This window comes from Schistocerca americana, chromosome 8 (assembly GCF_021461395.2).
Source record: "Schistocerca americana isolate TAMUIC-IGC-003095 chromosome 8, iqSchAmer2.1, whole genome shotgun sequence".
NCBI lineage: Eukaryota > Metazoa > Arthropoda > Insecta > Orthoptera > Acrididae > Schistocerca > Schistocerca americana.
The window spans coordinates 27100121-27113137 of NC_060126.1; the positions used below are offsets into that span (position 1 = coordinate 27100121).

General features: G+C 42.1%; 1 non-coding gene across 1 annotated transcript; it reads right to left on the reverse strand.

Annotated features, from left to right (window-relative positions):
* Positions 1-10291: 10291 nt before the first annotated feature.
* On the reverse strand, positions 10292-10366 carry Trnas-uga. The gene has a single exon. It is a non-coding gene; the product is annotated as a tRNA-Ser (tRNA).
* Positions 10367-13017: the final 2651 nt, after the last annotated feature.

A 13017-nucleotide genomic window follows, 5' to 3' on the forward strand; every position in this document is an offset into this window, starting at 1 on the left:
TTAAGTCGGGTGATTCTGAGGGAATTAGATTAGGAAATGAGACACTTAAAGTAATAAAGGAGTTTTGCTATTTGGGGAGCAAAATAACTGATGATGGTCGAAGTAGAGAGGATATAAAATGTAGACTGGCAATGGCAAGGAAAGCGTTTCTGAAGATGAGAAATTTGTTAACATCGAGTATTGATTTAAGTGTCAGGAAGTCGTTTCTGAAAGTATTTGTATGGAGTGTAGCCATGTATGGAAGTGAAACGTGGACGATAAATAGTTTAGACAAGAAGAGAACAGAAGCTTTCGAAATGTGATGCTACAGAAGAATGCTGAAGATGAGATGGGTAGATCACCTAACTAATGAGAAGAATTGGGGAGAAGAGGAGTTTGTGGCACAACTTGACTAGAAAAAGGGATTGGTTGGTAGGACATGTTCTGAGGCATCAAGGGATCACCAATTTAGTACTGGAGGGCAGCGTGGAGGGTAGGAATCGTAGGGGGAGACCAAGAGATGAACACACTAAGCAGATTCAGAAGGATGTAGGGTGCAGTAGGTACTGGGAGATGAAGAGGCTTGCACAGGATAGAATAGCATGGAGAGCTGCATCAAACCAGTCTCAGGACTGAAAACCACAACAACAACAAGTTTATGTAGCAAATTAAGGTACTGTGAGAGCTGGACTCAACAATGTGAAGGTACCTCCTATGTAATGCAGACGTCCTGATAGTCTGCTTGCAGACTTACTGGCACCATAACTTGCTCAATTATTTTCCTATCGTATTCAATACTTCTTCATATAAAATAATCATGTTCATCCAACATGTCATTACTTGACAGAACATCTATTAAACAACGATTTGTTTTGGAACATCTATATCTGTCATAACCCAAACTAGCTGTCCTGTACCTACTTGTACTCTGTGAAACAACTTTCAATGTACTTTTACACAGTTTAGTTGATGCCAGCTTAGCAGTGGGTGTACCCTGTGATACAGAAACATTTGGAACTGTTGCACCCATTGGAAATGGATTCCTGTTGAGTTCAACTGCTTGTTGTCAAAGGTCGATTATAGCGTGATGCCTGTCCAGAAAGTCGAGTCCGAGTACTGCAGAAAATACCTGTCCCACAGTTAGCAACACTTCCATTTGCTCCTAAAACCATGTGTTTCCTACTCTTAAGTTGAGTGGTGTTGTCCCCATTGAATCTATTTTGTTGTCTCCTACTGCACGCAGTCTCTATCACAGTATTTTCTTGTCCATGACATCCAGGTTCACAACTGACGTGTGTGCCCCAGTATCCATTGAAGACTTATACTTCTTTTTTTTGGCCCACCACGAATTCCCCTTCTGTTATCATCCTCTTCATCTCAGAGTAGCACTTGAAACCTACGTCCTCAATTATTTTTTGGATGTATTCCAGTCTCTGTCTTCCTGTGCAGTTTTTGTCCTCTACAGTTCCCTCTAGTACGATGGAAGTCATTCCCTGATGTCTTAACAGATGTGCTATCATCCTGTCCCTTCTCCTTGTCAATGTTTTCCACTATCAGTCCACCTAATTTTCAACATTCATCTGTAGCACCACACCTCAAATGCTTTGATTCTTTTCTGTTCGGTTTTCCCACAGTCTTTGTTTCGCTAGCATACAATGCTGAGCTCCAAATATACATTCTCAGAAATTTCTTCCTCAGATTAAAGCCTATTTATTATACTAGTAGACTTCTCGTGGTCGAAAATCCCATTTTTGTCAGGCCTAGTCTGCTTTTGATGTCCTCCTTTTTCCGTCTGTCATTGGTTATTTTGCTGCCTAGGTAGTAGAATATTTTCTCCTTTCATCAATTAAATTCAGTATTTCTTCTGTTACCCAAGGATTTCTACTAGCCCTCGTCTTTTTACCTACTTGATCCTCTGCTGCCTTCACTGCTTCATCCCTCAAAGCTACCCATTCTTCTTCTACTGTATTTCTTTCCCCCATTCCTGTCAATTGTTCCCTTATGCTCTCCCTGAAACTCTGTACAACCTCTGGTTCTTTCAGTTTATCCAGGTCCCATCTCCTTGAATTCCCACCTTTTTGCAGTTTCTTCAGTTTTAGTCTACAGGTCAAACCAATAGATTGTGGTCAGAGTCCACATCTGCCCCTGGAAATGTCTTACAATTTAAAACCTGATTCCTAAATCTCTGTCTTACCATTATAATTCTGTCAGAGACAGCAAAGGACTTGGAAGAGCAGTTGAACGGAATGGATGGTGTCTTGAAGGGAGGATATAAGATGAACATCAACAAAGGAAAAACGAGGATAATGGAATGTAGTCAAATTAAGTCGGGTGATGCTGAGGGAATTAGATTAGGAAATGAGACACTTAAAGTAGTAAAGGAGTTTTGCTATTTGGAAAGCAAAATAACTGATGATGGTCGAAGTAGAGAGGATATAAAATGTAGACTGGCAATGGCAAGGAAAGCGTTTCTGAAGAAGAGAAATTTGTTAACATCGAATATAGATTTAAGTGTCAGGAAGTCATTTCTGGAAGTATTTGTATGGAGTGTAGCCATGTATGGAAGTGAAACATGTACGATAAATAGTTTGGACAAGAAGAGAATAGAAGCTTTCGAAATGTGGTGCTACAGAAGAATGCTGAAGATTAGATGGGTAGATCACATAACTAATGAGGAAGTATTGAATAGGATTGGGGAGAAGAGAAGTTTGTGGCACAACTTGACCAGAAGAAGGGATCGGTTGGTAGGACATGTTCTGAGGCATCAAGGGATCACCAATTTAGTATTGGAGGGCAGCATGGAGGGTAAAAATCGTAGAGGGAGACCAGGAAATGAATACACTAAGCAGATTCAGAAGGATGTAGGTTGCAGTAGGTACTGGGAGATGAAAAAGCTTGCACAGGATAGAGTAGCATGGAGAGCTGCATCAAACCAGTCTCAGGACTGAAGACCACAACAACAACATATAAAATTCAACTACTGCAAGCTCTTCGTGATGGGGATGAAGGGATCAAACAGCGAGGTCATCGGATTAGGGAAGGATGGGAAAAGAAGTCAGCCGTACCCTTGGAACCATCCCGACATTTGCCTGAAGCGATTTAAGGAAATCTCGGAAAACTTAAATCAGGATGGCCAGACGCGGGTTTGAACCGTCGTCCTCCCGCATGCGAGTCCAGTGTGCTAAGTACTGCGCCACCTCTCTGTCTCGTGAAGGTGACAAACAACTTGTTCAGTTCTGTAATTTCGTTCTTGGCGAGATAGAGGATGACAGTTTTCTTCCACACTCAGTGTGTAGTGACGAGGCAACATTGCATTTAAATGGAAAGGTGAACTGTAATAATGTGAGAATATCGGGTACGGAACAACCACACGAGGCTGTACAACATGAGAGACCGCTAGAAATTTAATGTGTTTCGTGCAGGTTCACGGGGAAAGGTGTTGGTCCATTTTTCTTTGCCGAGAACACTTTTATAAGAAGCACATATCTCGATACGTTTGAGAACTTTCTTTTCCACAGCTGGAGACTGACTCGGAAGACTTCGTTTACTAACAGAATGGGGCACCGCCACACTGGCATCTGGAAGTGCGGGAATTTTTGAATCATAGAATTACTGAACGATGTATCGGTTGCACTGGACCAAATGATTCAGTCTTACATTACTGGTCTCCATGCACCGGACTTGACTGTATGTGATTATTTCATTTGGGGGTGTATAAATGACTTTATGTTCCTCCGTTACCAACAACAATGAATGAACTGAGACATCGCATAACAGCAGATGTGGAAGCTGTAACTCAAGACATGCTCGCTGCAGTGTGGGAACAATTCGAATAGCCGTGCATCTCAAGGGAGGCATAGTGAACACTTATGAAAACGAATGAAAAAAAAATTTGACTTTCCCGTTTATCCTGTAGTGAAGTAGAAGTGGATAGTTCCTGTGAATTATTATGGGTGGAGGTTACACTAAACAACCGAACTAGGTTAATAATTGGCTCCTTTTACCGACCTCCCGACTCAGCAGCATTAGTGGCAGAACAACTGAGAGAAAATTTGGAATACATTTCACATAAATTTTCTCAGCATGTTATAGTCTTAGGTGGAGATTTCAATTTACCAGATATAGACTGGGACACTCAGATGTTTAGGACGGGTGGTAGGGACAGAGCATCGAGTGACATTATACTGAGTGCACTATCCGAAAATTACCTCGAGCAATTAAACAGAGAACCGACTCGTGGAGATAACATCTTGGACCTACTGATAAGAAACAGACCCGAACTTTTCGACTCTGTATGTACAGAACAGGGAATCAGTGATCATAAGGCTGTTGCAGCATCCCTGAATATGGAAGTTAATAGGAATATAAAAAAAGGGAGGAAGGTTTATCTGTTTAGCAAGAGTAATAGAAGGCAGATTTCAGACTACCTAACAGATCAAAACGAAAATTTCTGTTCCGACACTGACAATGTTGAGTGTTTATGGAAAAAGTTCAAGGCAATCGTAAAATGCGTTTTAGACAGGTACGTGCCGAGTAAAACTGTGAGGGACGGGAAAAATCCACCGTGGTACAACAACAAAGTTAGGAAACTACTGCGAAAGCAAAGAGAGCTCAACTCCAAGTTTAAACGCAGCCAAAACCTCTCAGACAAACAGAAGCTAAACGATGTCAAAGTTAGCGTAAGGAGGGCTATGCGTGAAGCGTTCATTGAATTCGAAAGTAAAATTCTATGTACCGACTTGACAGAAAATCCTAGGAAGTTCTGGTCTTACGTTAAATCAGTAAGTGGCTCGAAACAGCATATCCAGACACTACGGGATGATGATGGCATTGAAACAGAGGATGACACGCGTAAAGCTGAAATACTAAACACCTTTTTTCAAAGCTGATTCACAGAGGAAGACCGCACTGCAGTTCCTTCTCTAAATCCTCGCACAAACGAAAAAATGGCTGACATCGAAATAAGTGTCCAAGGAATAGAAAAGCAACTGGAATCACTCAATAGAGGAAAGTCCACTGGACCTGACGGGATACCAATTCGATTCTACACAGAGTACGCGAAAGAACTTGCCCCCCTTCTAACAGCCGTGTACCGCAAGTCTCTAGAGGAACGGAGGGTTCCAAATGATTGGAAAAGAGCACAGATAGTCCCAGTCTTCAAGAAGGGTCGTCGAGCAGATGCGCAAAACTATAGACCTATATCTCTTACGTCGATCTCTTGTAGAATTTTAGAACATGTTTTTTGCTCGCGTATCATGTCATTTCTGGAAACCCAGAATCTACTATGTAGGAATCAACATGGATTCCGGAAACAGCGATCGTGTGAGACCCAACTCGCCTTATTTGTTCATGAGACCCAGAAAATATTAGATACAGGCTCCCAGGTAGATGCTATTTTTCTTGACTTCCGGAAGGCGTTCGATACAGTTCCGCACTGTCGCCTGATAAACAAAGTAAGAGCCTACGCAATATCAGACCAGCTGTGTGGCTGGATTGAAGAGTTTTTAGCAAACAGAACACAGCATGTTGTTATCAATGGAGAGACGTCTACAGACGTTAAAGTAACCTCTGGCGTGCCACAGGGGAGTGTTATGGGACCATTGCTTTTCACAATATATATAAATGACCTAGTAGATAGTGTCGGAAGTTCCATGCGGCTTTTCGCGGATGATGCTGTAGTATACAGAGAAGTTGCAGCATTAGAAAATTGTAGCGAAATACAGGAAGATCTGCAGCGGATAGGCACTTGGTGCAGGGAGTGGCAACTGACCCTTAACATAGACAAATGTAATGTATTGCGAATACATAGAAAGAAGGATCCTTTATTGTATGATTATATGATAGCGGGACAAACACTGGTAGCAGTTACTTCTGTAAAATATCTGGGAGTGTGCGTACGGAACGATTTGAAGTGGAATGATCATATAAAATTAATTGTTGGTAAGGCGGGTACCAGGTTGAGATTCATTGGGAGAGTGCTTAGAAAATGTAGTCCATCAACAAAGGAGGTGGCTTACAAAACACTCGTTCAACCTATACTTGAGTATTGCTCATCAGTGTGGGATCCGTACCAGGTCGGGTTGACGGAGGAGATAGAGAAGATCCAAAGAAGAGCGGCGCGTTACGTCACCGGGTTATTTGGTAACCGTGATAGCGTTACGGAGATGTTTAATAAACTCAAGTGGCAGACTCTGCAAGAGAGGCGCTCTGCATCGCGGTGTAGCTTGCTCGCCAGGTTTCGAGAGGGTGCGTTTCTGGATGAGGTATCGAATATATTGCTTCCCCCTACTTATACCTCCCGAGGAGATCACGAATGTAAAATTAGAGAGATTAGAGCGCGCACGGAGGCTTTCAGACAGTCGTTCTTCCCGCGAACCATACGCGACTGGAACAGGAAAGGGAGGTAATGACAGTGGCACGTAAAGTGCCCTCCGCCACACACCGTTGGGTGGCTTGCGGAGTATCAATGTAGATGTAGATGTAGATGTAGATCCAAAAACAAAATTCATTGTACACGTTTATTAGTTTCAGAAATATAGACGTGCCAAATCGGATGATTCTTTTTGATACACCCTGTAAACCAAGAATCACTGGACACTTAACAACGTCATTTCTGTCGTCTTTACTGGACAGCCTCCAACAGGAATGATAAGACAGGTGACAGAACCTTCTTCATCTATATGATTATAGTTCGAAGTTAATACAGTAAAACTTCGTTAACACGAATCCGAAGGGACCGAAAAATCAGGAGTTCGTGTTAAAAAAATTCGTGTTAAGAGAAAAATACAGATTTTAATAAGTATTCATGTACAGCAGTACACTAAAGTGTAATACACTCCACTATCAATCACGCTATTGTAGACTTATAACACTATAAAGTGATTGTAAAATTACAAGTACTCACAAATTATGTACGTTACTTTCCTGGAAAAAATTCGGTCATGGTTCGCTGACGTTCATGGGAACGATAATATATTGTAATTTCACAACCAATTGTAAAGATAGCGTCCGTAAACCCAGCAGTGATGTCGGTGTTGAAGCAAACCGTTCTAAACAGTCCAAGGCTGTAAACATCTCCTGACACGTAGGTGGAATGGTATCTGTATTCCCTTCCTCTTCACTTTCTTCTGATGGCCCTTCTTGCACCTCGTTCACAGCTTTTGGCACATCCGATTCCACAGAAGCACATATGGCAACATCGCCGACTACACTAATGAATTATTCGAAGCTAATCCCAGGGTTTGCAACGTCCTGCAGAACTGTCCATTCATCAGGTGAAGTGGCATCTTCTAACTCGTGGACATCTTCAGTGTTGCTATGTCTCCAAGCTCTGTTAAAGCACTTCCCTATTTGACGAGGCGATACTGAGTTCCAGGCTGATGCGATGGCTTTTATTGCGTCAAGCAGATTCCAATTTGGGGTTGCACTATTGTTTTCAGCAGCAGGAATTGCCGCTCTTACAAGTCGCTTATGGTAAGCTCTCTTTATGAGAGAGATTATGCCTTGGTCCAAAGGCTGAAGGCGGCTTGTGGCGTTGGGTGGAAAAAACTGAACCTTTATGTTGGATAGGTTCAGATCATGAACGTTATGGGCAGTACATATGTGTCCAATGTAAGAATAACATGTCTATTTTGAGCAACCATTCGACTGTTGAAACGAAGAAGCCACTTGCGAAATGATGTGCTATCGATCCAAGCTTTCTTGTGGTGAGAGTAGATGCAAGGTAAAATGTCCATATTTATGTTTTTAAAACAATGTGGTTTCTCGGATTTACCGATAACCCAAGGACGAAACTTCTCACTGCCGTCAGCAGCACAGTACAACAGTCACATGTTGTTCGCTTCGTACTCCATCGTGACACTTAACACCTTTTATCCCCAGGATGTGATTTGGAAAAATATTGTAGAAAAAAAAAACAGTTTCATCTATGTTAAACACATCACACGAGGCATACTTTTCCCTCACTCGATTGAATTCATGCAACAAACTGTTCGCACTTTCTTCATGAACTTTATTTGCTTCACTACAAATTTGTACAGATGAAATTGAGTGTCTCTTTTGGAACCGATACAACCAACCATATCTTTAGCAATATCATTTGCTTTTCACTGAAGCACAGGGCCAGTTAAAGGTATGTTAGATGCACGCATATAATTCAACAATTCCAGCAGTAACGTCTCGATGTCTTCACACTTGGCGGTACGAATTCGTTTGGATTTGTTTCCAGAACCTGATGCTACAGCATTAATAATTTTTTCTCGATTCTTAATAATCGTAGATAAAGTAGATTTAGGTATTCCAAACTGCTCTGCAATTGCTGTTTTCTTGATACCACGGTCAATTTCACCTAGAATCTTAAGCTTTAACTGTACATTTAGAACTGTCTGTTTCCTCTTTGCCATTTTCGCGTGCTACGGTACCAGTTGTAACTGTAGTTTTTATTCAGTATTCCAACTCGATACGGCTACGACTAACAGAACACCTGTCAAATCTGCCACTGAGTACGTTCCTAAATGCTGCTGCACACATTATTGAATGCCTTACAATGTACAGCATACGCTGATTGTTGAGGTGATAATCGCGGCTACCGACCTAGAATGCGTTAAAAGCGAGTCAACAATAAGTATAATTACCTTTGTAGCTACATTTCCTACATTCATTTGGGGAAAAAAATGACGCTTTAGAATACTCTAAGGTCGGAAGTTTGTGTTACAGTGAAATTTAATTACGCTAGGAACTGAAACAGAGTTCGTAATTCGCCTTAACCGAAATTCGTGTTAACCGATAAAACATACCATAAAAACTAATGTATTCCTGGTGGGACCTATATTTTTTTTCGCGTTAACCGTGAGTTCGTGTTATGCGAGTTCGCGCTAACGAGGTTATACTGTAGATAAAAAGAAATTGTTTGCGGCGAATGAAATACGTTTCTAACAAACACGGCACTTACAAACCTTTATCAGCGACAAAAAGCACAGTTCGACCACCACATCACACTTCACTCACCACTGACGTATTAGTTGCCCATTAACTAGCAAAGCAAGCGAATATTGTTTCCCCATATTGGAACTGCTATTCATCGCCTGGTGGAGACGGAGTGGCAGCTTCGAGACAGCTGAGCACTGCGTTGTTGGCGCTTCTGCTGTGCAAATTGGAACGTCATACGACAGCGATGACTTACATATAAATGCTTTATTTTTTGGGAAAAAAGTGTACAAGTTGCCAGTGTCTATGTAGTTTGTCCATTGTACACAAGGGAAATGAGCAGCTACGGTCGGATATCGGGAAGGCGTGCTTTCCCACATGCCACGACCACGATTTATGGTTCAAAACAAGTAATTTTGAAAGCACTATCATTTATTGTAGCAAAAAATAAAAGTTAAATTGTAAATAAAGTTGTTGAAATGCGAACAGCCTGAATTACGACGAAACTGGATAAACAGTTCGTGCAGTGCACTGCAACTGCAAAATAAAAGTTTGATAGCCTTTTTTCCGTATGATCTTTCTTTTAATATCTACTGATGATGGCTTCAACATGGAGAAAGAAAAGGAAATGCATGGAAAACTAAAATAAAGTTAAAGACAAAGCAGACAACATTAATTTAGATGCGTGTGGCAAGACGAACAGCAGTGTACTGTTTCCAGAATGAGATTTTCACTCTGCAGCGGAGTGTGCGCTGATATGAAACTTCCTGGCAGATTAAAACTGTGTGCCCGACTGAGACTCGAACTCGGGACCTTTGCCTTTCACGGGCAAGTGCTCTACCAACTGAGCTACCGAAGCACGACTCATGCCCGGTACCCACAGCTTTACTTCTGCCAGTATCTCGTCTCCTACCTTCCAAACTTTACAGAAGCTCTCCTGCGAACCTTGCAGAACGAGCACTCCTGAAAGAAAGGATATAGTGGAGACATGGCTTAGCCACGGCGTGGGGGATGTTTCCAGAAAGAGATTTTCACTCTGCAGTGGAGTGTGCGCTGATATGAAACTTCCTGGCAGATTAAAACTGTGTGCCCGACCGAGACTCGAACTCGGGACCTTTGCCTTTCGCGGGCAAGTGCTCTACCAACTGAGCTACCGAAGCACGACTCACGCCCGGTACTCACAGCTTTATTTCTGCCAGTATCTCGTCTCCTACCTTCCAAACTTTACAGAAGCTCTCCTGCGAACCTTGCAGAACGAGCACTCCTGAAAGAAAGGATATAGTGGAGACATGGCTTAGCCACAGCGTGGGGGATGTTTCCAGAATGAGATTTTCACTCTGCAGCGGAGTGTGCGCTGATATGAAACTTCCTGGCAGATTAAAACTGTGTGCCCGACCGAGACTCGAACTCGGGACCTTTGCCTTTCACGGGCAAGTGCTCTACCAACTGAGCTACCGAAGCACGACTCACGCCCGCTGCAGAGTGAAAATCTCATTCTGGAAACATCCCCCAGGCTGTGGCTAAGCCATGTCTCCGCAGTATCCTTTCTTTCAGGAGTGCTAGTTCTGCAAGGTTCGCAGGAGAGCTTCTGTAAAGTTTGGAAGGTAGGAGACGAGATACTGGCAGAAGTAAAGCTGTGGGTACTTGCCGTGAGTCGTGCTTCAGTAGCTCAGTTGGTAGAGCACTTGCCTGCGAAAGGCAAAGGTCCTGAGTTCGAGTCTCGGTCGGGCACACAGTTTTAATCTGCCAGGAAGTTTCAATGTACTGTTTGTCCACGATAAGCTACGATTGGCGCGGTGGCTGTAGGGAATGGCCGTGTCCCCACATTATGGTAGGGTTAGTGAAGTTAACTCAAGACTTAAGTTTTGACAATGGCAGGAATAGTTACAGAATTGGTGATTACAAGTTTGTTTGTTAGAACGCAGAAAGAGAAGAAACAGGGACATCACACAAATCATATGGACGAATATGACCTTTCCAAATGTATATAAAGATTTCGTACTACTACTTTTTGATCTCAAGCTTGAGAAACTGGAGCGCATGAATGAAATGTGAAACTACATCCTAACATAAATCTTTTTGCTTGTATTTGATGTTGGTACTTCGTGAATTATATTCTGTTGTGTTATTTATGTAAATGAGGTACATAAAAATGACCATTTGTGCCAAAAGAGTCTTGCTTTTTTGGCATGTGTTACAACTGCTGCAATATTAGAAATGCCTATTTCGTTCATCTAGCAGACAGTAAAGAACCGCACCAGTCTTGGGAACTATTCGCGTTAAACAGCTTTTTCAGCATTTAACGACATTTTGATTTTTCTTGTAGAAAAACGTTTGACTATCTTTGATGAGGTAATAGATTCATTTGTAGAAAGGAAAGGAGCCATATGAAGCTGTAGCAAGCTAGGGGCAGCTTGACATTGGCAGCACTTGGAGACAAATGAATATCTTTCAAGTAGTGCTGATTTTCTCCGCTTCTGGCAGCGCTGAGCACTAGCGAAATCGTCAAGTTGTCGTGGCCAATGCTAGGACCTAAGGTTTGAAGAAATGTGTACTGTCTTACTTGTCTCTTATCTTTACTGATTTTATGTTTCCTATATTTAATGTTATGTCACATAAAAGAGGCAGTTATTAGTTAATAGGCAATAAAGGGCGCAAATCTAAGAGTTCTTATTCTCCCCGTTACAAATAAACCCAACCAGTATTAATTGTGAATTTTTTAAACGCTGGGTAAGATGTCAAACTGGCCGACTGGGAGCAGGAGAAGCACCACAGGACACTTTAATTTCCACTGTCCTGAATATAGGTTTGATGGCTTCCATTACAAGATACACACATTTGAATTCCACAGAGCAAACTATAGTGACGTGCGATAGAGTGGTGTGTGAAGAGGTGTGGCCCTGAACTTTGGTACAGTTAAGACCAAATAACATGTCTTACATTTCCTCGAACATACAGTATATCCTTTATATGTAAAGCTCCTTAGAAATCAAGTTTTCGCCCCGGTTCGGAAATATCGTAGATCCGGGGCTGCTTACAGAAGTTACTTACTAGTGGACACAAGCCTTCCGTAATACTTCGCATCTAGGGGCAGCTTGACATTGGCAACACTTGGATACAAATTAATATCTTTCAAGTAGCGCTGATTTTCTCCGCGTCTGGCAGCACTAGCGAAATCGTCAAGTCAGGCCAAACAATAAGTAAAAAACAGATCCAATGGAGAGGGAGTGGTGGACGGAGGATTCCATGCATCTTTTCACATGTAAACTCCACTTAATCACAATACCTGGGTTCAAAAGACTATGGCATGTGACGGGTAGTTCATATTTTTTTTATTTATTTGTTAAAAGGTGTTTTTCTCAGTGATGCTGCTAGAGGTGTTTAATTTTTCTGTATAGCAACAGTTACGCCATAACCTGCTGACATTTATCTTTTTTTCCTTATTATAAAGTTTTTCGCATCTGTAGGGACTTTCAGGCTGACGTAGGTACATTTCAAGTGTTGCGTACGTGCATGGTGGAAATTGAGTTGGTAACACTACCACTAGTAAACTTTGCTATTTTGATAACTGCAGCGAAGGTTATCAGCTCCAGCACTTGGTGTGTCATCTGTTTCACAATACTGTAGATAATTTCCACTAAGACACTAGATTTTATGAGGTTTCGCCTCACTGAGCAGTGGCTTGGTGCCCCTCCCCGAGCTGGCCCTGTTTACAGCTGAATCACTGCAGGTTGGTTGGCCTAAGACCATCAGCCGATGGAACTTTCAGTTATCCACTAGCTTGTGCCAGGACAATGAAAGGCGAGATATGTAGTTACGGAGTAGGCAAACGACAGACAGGAAATCTTGGGTAATGGAATACACACATGTAAGAGATCTTTTTTTACCCACATCTGACCTGTTCCTCTGTGTTTAATGTGACCAGTGCTACTTAGATTAAAGGAAATGCTGAGTCGCGATACGCACAATAAAAAGATTCACACAATTAAAGCTTTTGGCCATTAAGGCAGTAGACACACATACACACACACACACACTGCAGTGTGGTCTGAGCTCTCCGAGACTGCAGATGTGTGTGCAAGTTGCGTTTGAGTGTGTGTGTGTGTGTGTGTG